The sequence below is a fragment of the Dryobates pubescens genome, chromosome 31 (genome assembly GCF_014839835.1).
Source record: "Dryobates pubescens isolate bDryPub1 chromosome 31, bDryPub1.pri, whole genome shotgun sequence".
NCBI classification, from domain to species: domain Eukaryota; kingdom Metazoa; phylum Chordata; class Aves; order Piciformes; family Picidae; genus Dryobates; species Dryobates pubescens.
This window is the reverse complement of record NC_071642.1, coordinates 10,942,695-10,954,582: the sequence shown is the minus strand read 5'-3', so window position 1 is coordinate 10,954,582 and position 11,888 is coordinate 10,942,695.

Here is an 11,888-nt window from a genome sequence, read left to right as displayed (position 1 = left end):
GATGGCACCGTTGGGAAGGGGACCCTCGTCCCTTCCTGTCTGCTGCAGGAACGCGGGACTTGCTCCTCAGTACCGCTGCGGGGCTGCGAACCCCAAACCCGGGCACTGCCCCTCCTCCCTTGTCACCGTCGCGATAGTGGTGGAGTCCCCATCCCTGGAGGTGGTCAGGACATGTGTGGCCACCGCACCTGGGGCCATGGTTTAGTGGCCAAGGTGGTTTTAGGCTAACACTTGGACGCGATGGCCTCAGAGGGCTTTTCCAGTTCCGCGATTCCACCAGAGCCCAGCCCCCAGCACCTCCACACTGCACATTCAGTGAGGACATGGATCTGAGCCCCCCCCAGCTGGCACCCCAGCCAAGAAGCCCTGACAGAGTGCTGATGCCACCTCTCCTTTTAAAGCAGCCCCTCCTCAAACCAGCCCTGGGAGAGGAAGCCAGAGGAGTATCCAGACCCCCCCTGAGGCAGCAGCTTAAGTCACAGAGGTGACCCTGCTGAGAGAACGTCCCACTTGGGTTTGTTTTAATTAAAGTGCCTGAGAGGACAGCTCCATCCCTGACACCAGCCAGGCCTTTTTGCTGCAGAGAAACTGAGAATTCAATACCAATGCTGTGCTGGGGTTTTTCCCCTGTCAGTCAGGGTGCTCTGGCTCAGGCTGCATTATTTTTGTTGGCAAGAAAAGTGTTGACAGCCTGGAAAGCTTTCACCTTGCTGCAAAAAATAACCCCCAGCCCAAAGCCACAAAAGCAGTCAAAGCCAATCAAACATCACAGAATGTCCTGAGGGGCTCCACTAAAGCTGGAGAGGTGCCCAGCGTGCCCACAGCCATGCACACTGGCAGGGCACCCCCCAGCTTCCACCTGCATGGGGGTCCCAGCCACCCCAGGGCCCACAGACTGTGATAGAAGGAAGCATTACCTCTGCTGCTGGCTGCCAGGAGGGAGGCTGGAAGGAGGCTGTGGTCGGTCACCAAGGCTGCTGCCCTTGGTCATGGTGCCCACATCAGGTGACAAGCATGTGGGACGTGCCTGGGGCCCCTGCTTCTGGCTGCCTAATCCCTGGCAGTGGTGCAGGCAGCAGGCAGGCAGCACCCTGAGCCCCACCATGCAGCCTGGGCACTCCCAGGTGCTGTGGGAGGTGCTGGCAGGTGCCAGCCCCACTGGTGACACCTCCTCAGGGATGCCCACAGCCTCCTGGCACTATTCGTGGTCCCATCCAGCAGCAAATGGCTCTGAGCATGGCCTGGGAAGGAGCCTGCTCCAAATGCTTCCTCACAGCCTGGCAGCTCCATGGGGCAAGCAGGGGTCCTGCTCCTCTGCTTTTGCCCACTGGTAGCTGCTGGGGGAAGTGGCTGTGCTGGGAGGGGAGCACAGGGAGCTCTCAGGCTGGAGCACAGCAGCTCAGAGCCCTGACCTAGCTTGGAGGTGAAGGAGGCAATGAGATTTACTTTCTGTCTTCTTGCATTCCAGGCCCAAGAGTGGAATTCCAGGCCCAGGGTGGCCTTTTGCCTGCTCTGGTGTTCTGCCTGTGTTTAAAAGACCAAGCACCACATACCTGAGGTGCTTGTGCCACTGCCCATCTCCTACACCTAGCAGCAGGGGACAAGCCCTGCCCTGTGAAGTGGGTGGGAGTGACCTCCATGCAAGCCTGAGCACCATGGTCCCCTGCACAGCACCAATGTCCACACATGGGTGGCCCACCCAAGGACCAGGCTTTGGCACAGGAAGCCGTCCCTTCTCCCTAGGATCAGGTGATAGAACAAGAGGAAATGACCTGAAATTGTGCCAGGGGAGGGTTAGGTTGGACATGAGGAAGAGTTTCTTTGCTACAAGGGTGGTCAGGGACAGGCACAGGCTGCCCAGGGAGGTGGTGGAGTCCCCATCCCTGGAGGTGTCCAAGAAACCTGTGGCCATGGCACTTGGGGCCAGGGTTTAGTGGTCTTAGGCAAACACTTGGACTCAAATCATCTTTGAGATCTTTCCCAACCGAAACAGTTCTATGCACTCTGATTCCCCAGGGCTCAGCCCTTTCCTTTCTGTGCCTTTGGCTTCCAAAGAATTTCCTGCAGGCATTTTCAAGTGGTGCTTTCAGAACTGCTCCCTGCCCGGCCCAGTCCCTGCTCCTGGTGCTCCTGCAGATGCCGAAATGCCATCGCTTAGCGATCCACTTCAGCTTGGACCTCCTGAAGCAGGCTGGGGGGCGCTGGCCCCTGCACATGCTGCAGCGCTGGGAAAGCTGCATCCAGCCTGGAGGGATTGACCACAGAAATGTCCTCCCATGAGGCTTCGCCGAGCCAGGGACCTCTGCCCAGCGGCAGGAATTCAGAACGTCCGAAGAAGTCGGAGCAGGGATCTGACCTGATGGGGGGTGGGGGAGCTCAAACGTAAGGCAGCGATGCTCACACCGGTGCCACCAAGCCAGCCAGGGCTGAGGGACACTGGGCAGGCAGGGGACATGCAGCAGGTGCCAGAGCTTTGGCTGCTTGGGCTGCCCCAATGCTCCTTGGCACGGGGCCCGTCCCTGTGAACGCACAGCCTGGGGAAGGTGCAGGCTGATCCTGCCTGGAAAAGCAGGAGGGGGAAGGCACCAAAAGTAAACCGTGGGTACACAGCACCCCAAGAGAGAAAACTGGCTGCCAAACACCCGGAGGCACAGCCTGGCTTCAGTTCCCAGCTGTGCCAAGCATGCCAAGACCTTTACACAGTCCCACACAGCCAGTGCCATGGAATTCTGCCCAGAAAAGCTCTTCTCCTGAGGGCAGGAGCTGGTGATGCCCACCGAGGATGTGGGGCAGAGGCAGGCAGGAGTCAGGTTGGGCTGCAGGGCAGCCAGATGTGTCCCAGCTGCGGGCATCTACTCGCTCCAAGGGCAGCAGGCAGGGCTCCAGGATTATGCCCCTGCTTTGCTGGCACAGCCTGGCTGAGGTGGGCATCCTGCAGCCCCTGCCCATCCAGCACCCCAAGGAGCACCAGAGCCAGCTGGGGGGGTGTCTGCTGCTTGCCAGGGGGCAGATGGCAATAGTTACCCTACACCAATTCCATGGAAATTTCCACGTTCCTGGGACAGAGGCTGTCCAAGCCCTGGCTGCTGCCCGGGGCAGAGGCTCACCCTGCTTTCCAGGGACTGTGACTGGGAGCTGGCTCTGTCACATGCACGGTGCTTAAATGCCACCTAGGAAACTCCCATTTACATGCCACTGGCACCAAACCTGCCCGGACCCGGCACTGCTGGGGTGTGAGGTGACAGTGGGGAGCACCCAGAGTACCTCACCTCTTCAGGGGGCTCCCCAGCGCCCTGACCCACACCTGCTGCACCAGGGGGAGGACACCGTGCCCAAGCCCTTGCTTCTCAAAAGGCTCCCATGGGAGGGCAGCCCCCGGCCAGCTGGGCAGGCAGGGAGATGGGTACCGTGCCTCGGCACCACGCCGGGCTCTGGCAGCTCCTCCTTAGCAACACAAACAGAGCCACAACACCGAGCTCGGAGGCGGACACGCATCGCGGAGCGGCACCAAGGCTCTGGCAGGAGCCCGGCGTGCCCACGCCAGCCCCGGCCGGCTGGCAGGTGCCAGTGCCCTGCTCTGCCTTGGGAAAGCACCAAGATCTCTGGCAGGGTACAGCCGGGAAGAGGTTGTGCTGTTCAAAGCTGTCTTCTGTCACAGGAGGGCTGGTGGGAGCTGGAGACCAGCTCTGAACCCCGGGGCTGGCCGAGGAGCCGTCGCTCCCTGCTCTCCTCCTCCCTCCAGCCTGACGCTTGCTGAGCTTCCCAGCCCTCAGCTCCCTTCTCCTTCCTACCTTTGCAGCTGCAGACCTGTCCCAGGCTCCGTCACTCTCTGCTACCTGTCCTGGGGCTCCTTGGAAAGCCGCCTGCGTGAGCAGCCGCCTGGAAAAGGAGCAGGGAGGAAGGAAGGGGACGGACAGCGTGGGGAGGGCCGGGCTGCCTCAGTGCACTCTGCAGCCTGGGGGAGAGGAAGGAGGAGGAGGAGGGTTTGCAAGATCTGGCGAGCGCTGCCGCGGGCAGGGAGAGCAGAGCGGCCGGGCAGCCGGTGCCGGGAGAGCCATCCGTGCGCATCAGCACCACAGCCTCACCGGCCAGTGCCTGGATCTTGTGCCTTCTCCTGCCGGGGCCCCACTGCTCTCATGCTGTAAAAATGTGCTTTTGGCTGGAATCTGGCAGCCTGGCCTCAGATGGGGAGGGAACCTCTCCACTTACAGAAGGAGTGAGAGCTGTGGCCATGGGGCTGCAGCGAGAGGAGACGGGGAGCTGCTCCAGAGCTCCTGCGAGGCTGGGGAAGGAGGGATGGGAGCAGTCTGTGGGTTGACACCGGAGAAGCTGATTTCCCCCGGCTGCCCCCCAAAACGGGCAAGACGTGAGGACAGGGATGGAGCCACTGAGCTCCTCAGGAAGCCTGAACAGGAGGTGTCATCACCCAGGGTACCAGGGTTGGGGCAGCGCTGGGAGCCAGCAATTTTAGCTGAGTCGCAGAGGTCGCGTTCGGAGCAGAGGAGACCTTTTCCTGGGCGGTTCCGAAGGTTTGGGCTGGGGCTGGATGCGGCCCCTGGTCCAACGCTCTGCTCCTGCAGAGGGAGCGCAAGGAGCGGGAATGGGCGAGGGCTCTGCGCAGCCATTTCGTCCTCGGGAAAGCTCAGGCAGGGATGTTGCTTCCCAAAGCAGGGGAAAACTCTGCTCAGACAGGGAGCTACCCTCAGCAAACAACCCCCGCACCCTGCTGGACTCCGGTCCCTGCTCTGCGTCCTGGCCAGAACCACCCTGCCCAAGAGCACGCTCCCCAAAACCACCGTTCCCCAAACCACTCTTCCCAAACACCCCGGGGGCTGCAGGTCCTGCAAAGCAGAGGGACTAACCCCAGCTCTCTGCATTCCTCCTGCGAAGAGGGAGGAGGAAAACAGGGACTGGGAGTTACACCACCCTGAGAGGGACATGCCTGGGGTGAGCAAGGTGGGGGCTGGCAGCCCAGGAGCCCCCCGTGACTCTGCTTTGCTGGGGAGCTCCCTGTCTGTGCACTTGAGCAGCCTTCCTGGCCATCATTCCTTCTCCGGCAGAATGCAGGCACCTCGGCCAAGGAGCAGAGGTCCCACTCCTTCCTCCGGATGCATTCCTGTCTGACCTGCCCTAGGTGACCCTGCTTCGGCAGGGGGCTCGGGCTGAGTGATCTCCGGAGGTCCCTTCCAACCTCTACAATTCCATGGTTCTCTCTTGCCTGGGGGGATGAAGTCTCTCCTCCCTACCAGAACCCGTGCTTGGCTCTGGGAGATATCACCTCCTGCCCGCAGCCTGTGCCAGCCCCTGACTCATACCAAACCCTACCCTATGTCAGCCTCCAGCTCATGCCAGCCCCACAGACTCCATCACCTCCCCAGGTTCGGGGCAGCGCAGCCCTCCCAGCTGCGGGAGCCGCTGCAGCGCTCCTCAGCAGAGGGCAGTGACGTTCGCCTGGTTGCCTCATCGCTGGCCTGAGTCCAGCCTCAAACTCCCATCTCCCAACTTGCTCTTTCTTTTCGGCTGAAACTTCCTGTTAGTTATCATTTTAATTCTTTACCTCTTCAGCAGTGCAGAAAATTGGCACTTAATTTGCCCAGCGAGGCTGCGTGGTGGCAGCTTAATTGACCCTGCTTGCATCACCCTGGCTGCATCTCGGTCACTGAGCTCAGCCTTGTGCCACACTCATTTCCTGTCCACTCTTTGTTTATTTGCCCTTTTCTGCTTCTCTTCAGCTCCAGGCCAGAGTCCTGCAGGAAAAACCTGCTGCCAAAGAGCACAGGGGGACCCATGCTGCCCAGTGGGGTCCCTGTTGGCTCTGCATTCATAGAGTCACAGAATGCGTCAGGTTGGAAGGGACTCTCGGAGGGCAGCTTGTCCAAACCCCCTGCAGGCAGCAGGGACACCTCCAGCTAGACCAAGCTGCTCAGAGCCCCACCAAGTTTGGCCCTGAGTGGCTCCAGGGATGGGATCTCAACCACCTCCCTGGGAAGTCTGCTCCAGCCTCTCACCATCCTCACTGTGCAGAACTTCCTCCTGATGTCCAACCTAACTCTGCCCTGCTCCAGTTTCAAACCATTGCTCCTCAGCCTATCCCCACAGCCCCTGCTGAACAGTCCCTCCCCAGCCTGCCTGCAGGTCCCCTTCAGATACTGAAACGCAGCTCTAAGGTCTCCCTGGAGCCTTCTCTTAACCAGGCTGAACAGCCCCAACTCTCCCAGCCTGTCCTTGTAGGAGAGGTTCTCCAGCCCTTGGCTCATCTTGTGGCCTTCCCCTGCAGCCCAGTCAGAGAATCCAGGTTGCCTGCAGCTCTCCATCTCCCTTTCCTTCCCCAGCCCCATGTTTTCCTCAGCTGCCCAGCAGGTTGCTCCAAGCCCAGCCCATTTCAGCCCCCCACCTCTGATACCATGCTCTGCAGAACGATGTTGCAACTCTGGGAGCTTCCCCAAGCATTGAAAATCAGTCAGAAACCTGAACCTCCAGTTGCAGCCCCGACTTTGCCAGTTGTTTTCCAAGAGCTGGTCCCAAGCATCTGGCCTTGCATGAGCTGGAAGGATCACAGAGAGTCAGCTGAAACCAGAGCAGTGAGGACCAAGTGGCACCCTGACCAGAAAGCTGAGAATGCGAAGATACTCACAGCAACCACCCAAATGTGGTCTCAGCTTTCTCCAGCTCCTTTATTGCGTCATTTAGGGCAGAGATTGCTGCATGAGTACCCAAAATAATTGATGCTGAGGGCATAGTAAAGCTCCAGGTGTGGCTGAGAGTGCAGGCAGGGCTGTGCTGTGGCAGGTGTCAAGCAGGGGAATAGAATTTTCCAGGTGGGTGAGGGTCGTGCACAGAGGCCTTGGTTTGGGGCAGTTCTGGGCACCACTGGGAACTGGGCTGCTCCTCTGAGCAGCAGCAGCAAGAGCAGGAAGCTGCCACAGCTGTGCCCAGCTGTTGACTCCAGCATGGAGTCAGCCAAGCGGCCATAGGGTGACAAGACCCTTCCCATCCCACCGAGGACCTCAGGAGCTCCCTGCAGCACCAAGGGGTGAGTTTGGATGCAGGTTGCCAGGGCAGGGCTGGAGGCAGCAGCCTCACCACGGGATGCCCTGAGGAGGGATTTCTCCCTGTTGAACACATCACCACTCACTTTACCTTGGAGCATGGAGTCCTTCCAGCACTCAGAATACAATGAGCCTCTATCTGCTGCTCTGCAGCTTGGATCCAGGCTGGAAGCTCGGCCAGATGGGAGCACGCTGGGACCGGGCTCAAGCACAAAGAACAATGGGGAGGCAGGACGAGGGGTGGCTGGGGAGGCAGGACCCAGCCCTTGGTGACAGCCCTGCATCTGGGGCTGCTCAGAGCTCTCTGATTCTCCACCTAGAGAGGATCACAGCTTCCAGACCTTCCTTTCAACTCTGCCTCTTGTCCCCTCGCTCCCCTCCAGCGCGCTTTCAGGCGGTGGCTCCTGCGTGCCAAATGGGCTGCTGGAGAAGGCTCTGCTGCCTGGCTGGGCTCCAGATGCAATGCAGCTAATCCATTTTTATAGCTGGGAGCAGGTGTCTCCTGCATCACAAGCACAGAGTTTGAAGCCCACTCTTTTCATTTGGCCACAAGCACCGGAGGAGTCTGAAGGCATCAGCCACGGGCCGATGCCCACCAGCTCCCAAAGCCCCCTTTGGGTGCCCTGCAGGGTGGTGGTCCAGCCCCTCCCACCTCTACATCACCCAGCTCTCACCTGCACGGTGGGGTGGGCTCTGGGTGCAGCCCTGGATCAAACAGTGTCCCTTGGCCAGGGCCACGAGGCCGTGGGGTGCCCACATCCTGGGACTGGAGGTGAGCAGCCCTCAGGTTTCATCTTTCCCTTGGCTTTTCCCAACCCCTTGACTAGGGAACAGCTTCCCTATAATGGGAGCAGAGAACTCTGGGGAGAAATGGTGACTGCTGATGAGAAGGGTTGGACCAGATGATCCTTGAGGTCCCTTCCAGCCTGGTGTTCAATGATCTCCCCCAGGTGCTTCAGAGCTGCTGCCTTTGCTACCCAGCAGATAGCCCTGCAGGGTGTGCAGGCCCCTGAGGGCTTTCTGGCCTGACCTGTGAGAGCATGGAGCAGAGAGTAGAGCAGCAGGGCTGTGGAGAACCTTTTTTTAGCCTGTAGTTGCCCCCAGCTCCTGTTCCTGTGTCACCTTCACTGCACAACCAAGGCTGTGCAGAAGCAGCCACGAGGTCTGTGGGGAGCTGGGCAGAGCTGGTACCTGTGGGGAGGAAAAGGAAAATATCTGCTGCTGGAGCCAGAGGCAGGGAAGGCCAAAGGGTTTGTTTTCCATCCCCAGACCACAGCAAAGTGGTGAGCAGAACCCTGTCAAGAAACCCTGCCCAAAGCCACAGCCCCTGAGGTTGCTCTGAGCAAACAATGCCTCAGAAGGGACCTCTGTCCCTGCCTGCCCCACTTCCTGCTCTGGGAGGGAGAGGAGACCTATTGCCATGGCTCTGGGGCTGCCTCCCCTTGCCCAGGGAGCCCTGGTCATGCCACCAGCCATGGAAGGATTGATGTGCAGCCCCAGGGCTCACCACAGTGACAACCTTGTCCCCCAGAAGGGACACACTTGGGTCCTGCACTTGGGTCACAAGGTTGCAGTGGGGTGGGGGGTGGTCTCTTCTCCCTAGGATCAGGAGATAGCAGGAGAGGAAATGGCCTGGAATTGAGCCAGGGGAGGTTAGGTTGGAGATGAGGGAAATTTTGTTTGCTGCCACAGCGGTCAGGGACTGGCAGAGGCTGCCCAGGGAGGTGGTGGAGTCCCCATCCCTGCAGGTGTTCAAGAACCCTGTGGCCATGGCACCTGGGGCCAGGGTTTGGTGGCCATGGTGGGGTTGGGTTGCTGCTTGGACTGGATGCTCTCAGAGGCCTTTTCCAACTGAGCCAATTCCATGAGTCTGGAAGCAGCCCAAGAGCCTGGGTTGCTCTGGAGGAGCTCTGCTGCAGGCAGGGGTGGGGGCTGTTGGGGAGACCCCGGGAAAGGGCCCCTGGCCTTGGGGGGCAGCCCTGGGCAAGCAGCTCCAGCACAGCCAGCCCCAGCAGGACAAAGAACCTTTGCTGCCTTCGGCTGCCCTGGGTATTTTTTTCCCTCTTCGATGAATCACCTGCTAAAAATATTACAACTGGAGTCCCTGGGCAGAGCTTCTCACTGCTCTGGAAGCAAAAATATTTATTTTCCTCTGGCCCTGCCTGTGTCTGAGCAGAACTTTATGATCCATTTGTGAGGAATGTGCCATGCTCTATATTCAAATTACAGCTCTCGGCTGGCTCGCAGTGCAGGTCTGAAATGTCTTGTTGGAGGCACAGCTCTTGTGCTGCCAGAAAGATGTGGGCTCAGCTGCTTTGGTTTCCTCCCCCCATCCCAAAAGAAAACCACCACCAAGCAGCAGCAGCTTTGCCCAGCAGATGGTTATTGCCCCCCTGGCCTGTCCCGAGGGTTGGTGGCACCGGCAGCTGCTGCTGGGTGCGGGCTGGGCTCGCTTGGACTGGGAGATCCCACTCCCCACTCCCATGGGCAGAGCAGCACTTCCAGCCTGAAGAAGAGGAGGCTGAGAGGAGAGCTCTTTGCTCCCTGCAGCTGCCTGGAAGGAGGTTGGAGTGGGGTTGGTGTTGGCCTCTTCTCCCGGGAAACCAACAACAGGACAAGAGGTGGTGGCCTCAAGCTGCACCAGGAGAGGGTTAAGTTGGAAATTAGGATAAATTTCTTCACTGCCAGAGTGGTCAGGGATGGGCACAGGCTGCCCAGGCAGGTGGTGGACTCCCCATCCCTGGAGGGGTCCAAGAAACCTGTGGCCATGGCACTTGGGGGCAGAGTTTAGTGGCCAGGGAGGTGTTGGGTAAAAGGTTGGACCAGATGCTCTTAGGGGCCTTTTCCAGCTTTAATGATTCTGTAATTAACAAAACTGGGGTGCAGGGGCTCCAGAGCTGCCCAGCTGGGTGGCAGAACCTCAGGGACAAGGCACAGGGCTGTGGTTTTGGGATCTGAAGCAGGAGCTCTCCCTGCACAGGCTCCAGACTGGTGCCAGCCCCATGGGAATTGTCAGGCAGGTGCCAGGTCCTCAGGCTGCCCATGCAGGCTGGGAGCAATCACAGCAGCACCCCCAGCCAAAGCAGCTTCCCCTGGCAGCAGCTTCCCAAGGGCTGCAGGTGGGTCACATCCTGGTGCTGGAGACAGGGTGCATGGCAAGCTGGCTCCTCCTGGCTCCTGTGCCCGTGGGCTGTTGTCCTTGCTCCCGTGCCAGGCAGGCCTGCCCTATAAATCTCTTCCACTCTCATTTGAATTTAGGAAGGAAATGAGAGAAATTTCTTGCTCTTGCTTTAGGGCAGGGAGAATAATGGGAGCTTTATTCCCCAATAATTAAGCTCATTTTTCCATGGGCTTCATGTATGCTCCCTTCCAGCCTCCCCTGCAAAGCAATCCCTCTTGCAGGAGCGTGGCCTTTGGCTTGGTGTGCAGCAAACCCTGAGCAGAGCTGGGCACCAGGGAGCTGGGCACTTGCCAGGCGTGACACAGGGCCTGGCAGGGCTGTCCCACACACAGCAGCTGTGATGCTGCAGCAGGCAAGGCTCAGCAAGGCTCAGCAGCAGCAGCAGCAGCAGCAGCAGCAGCAGCAGCAAGGCAGGCTCAGGTCGCTGCAATCTGAAAAGCAAAGAGCAGAAGCTCAGAGCTGGCCCCAGTCAGCTACAGGGCTCCAGAGCAAGGTCATCCCCAGCTCCCAGTCAGTCCCAGTCTGTCACACTGGTGTGCCAGAGCTGTGCACCCTTACCCCAGAGAGCGGCATCAGCATCTGCCTGGGCACCCCGTGCCAGGGAAAAGAGATTGCCATGCTTGCTGTCCTCCCTGGTGAGGAGCCAGAGGAGCTGGGGGCTCATCACCAGCAGCTGGGACCCAGTTCATCCCAGTACCCCAATTCCAGAGATGTGATCTGTCCCCAGTGCTTCTCTGAGACCTGCCACCCCCCTTCCACAGCAGCCTCAGCCCTGCCACCAAGGCTGGCAGAGCACATCCAGGCTCTTCCCTGCAGCCAGCTGGGCACTTGCCCTGGCAGAAGGCACTGTGGCCTCTGCAGCCCCCAGCAGGGAGCTCTGGGGATGGGGTTGAGCTCATCCCCTCGGGTGCCACGTGAGGAGCAGCCCACAGCTGGGGCAGGGAGATGAAGCAAAGCCCCAGGAGCAGCATCTGGTGCCGCGGTGGTTTTGCCTGTGCCGGATGTCGCAGCCGCGTCCCAGAGCCAGCGCTGCAGATGTGGGAGGGGGCTCCAGCCCACCTGCCGGGCCCGCTCTGGCTTAGCTGGGCTGAGCTGGAGTGGCATCCGCTGCGCCAAGGCTCGAGGGATCAGCTGCTTGGTGCGATGGGGCAGCTCCGGGCAGGGCCAGGGATGAGGATGCAGGAGCATCCCAGCGAGCCAGGCCGTCCGTGCCGGCAGCCAGCCTGCGAGAGGCAGGCGCAGACTCACACCCACACGAGGTTCCCAGCAAGCAGAGAAGGAGACAAAACTCCGTTTCGGTCCCAGATTTGTAGCAACGTAAACACAGCCAGCTGAAAGCTGACGCCGCTGCAGGGGCCAGCCCCCGGCGGGTGCTGGCACACACCAGGGGTCCCCTCGCCACGGGCACGATCTCCCCCCGGCCCTCCCCACGCCGCGGGGCAGATGGCAGAGGAGCAGCACACAAATGGGAACCTGCTGTGTTTGCACAAGGCGTTCGTGGGCCGCGGAGGGGGGGAACCGACACCCTCCGGAGCCAGGAGGCAGCCCTGTCATCAGAGCCCGCGCAGCGCCCAGCCGCGGCCCCGGGCCAGGCGCAGGGGCTGCAGCACACCGAGCCCTGTCCCCACCAGCCTGCAGAGCAGCCGCAGGAAGTTTCT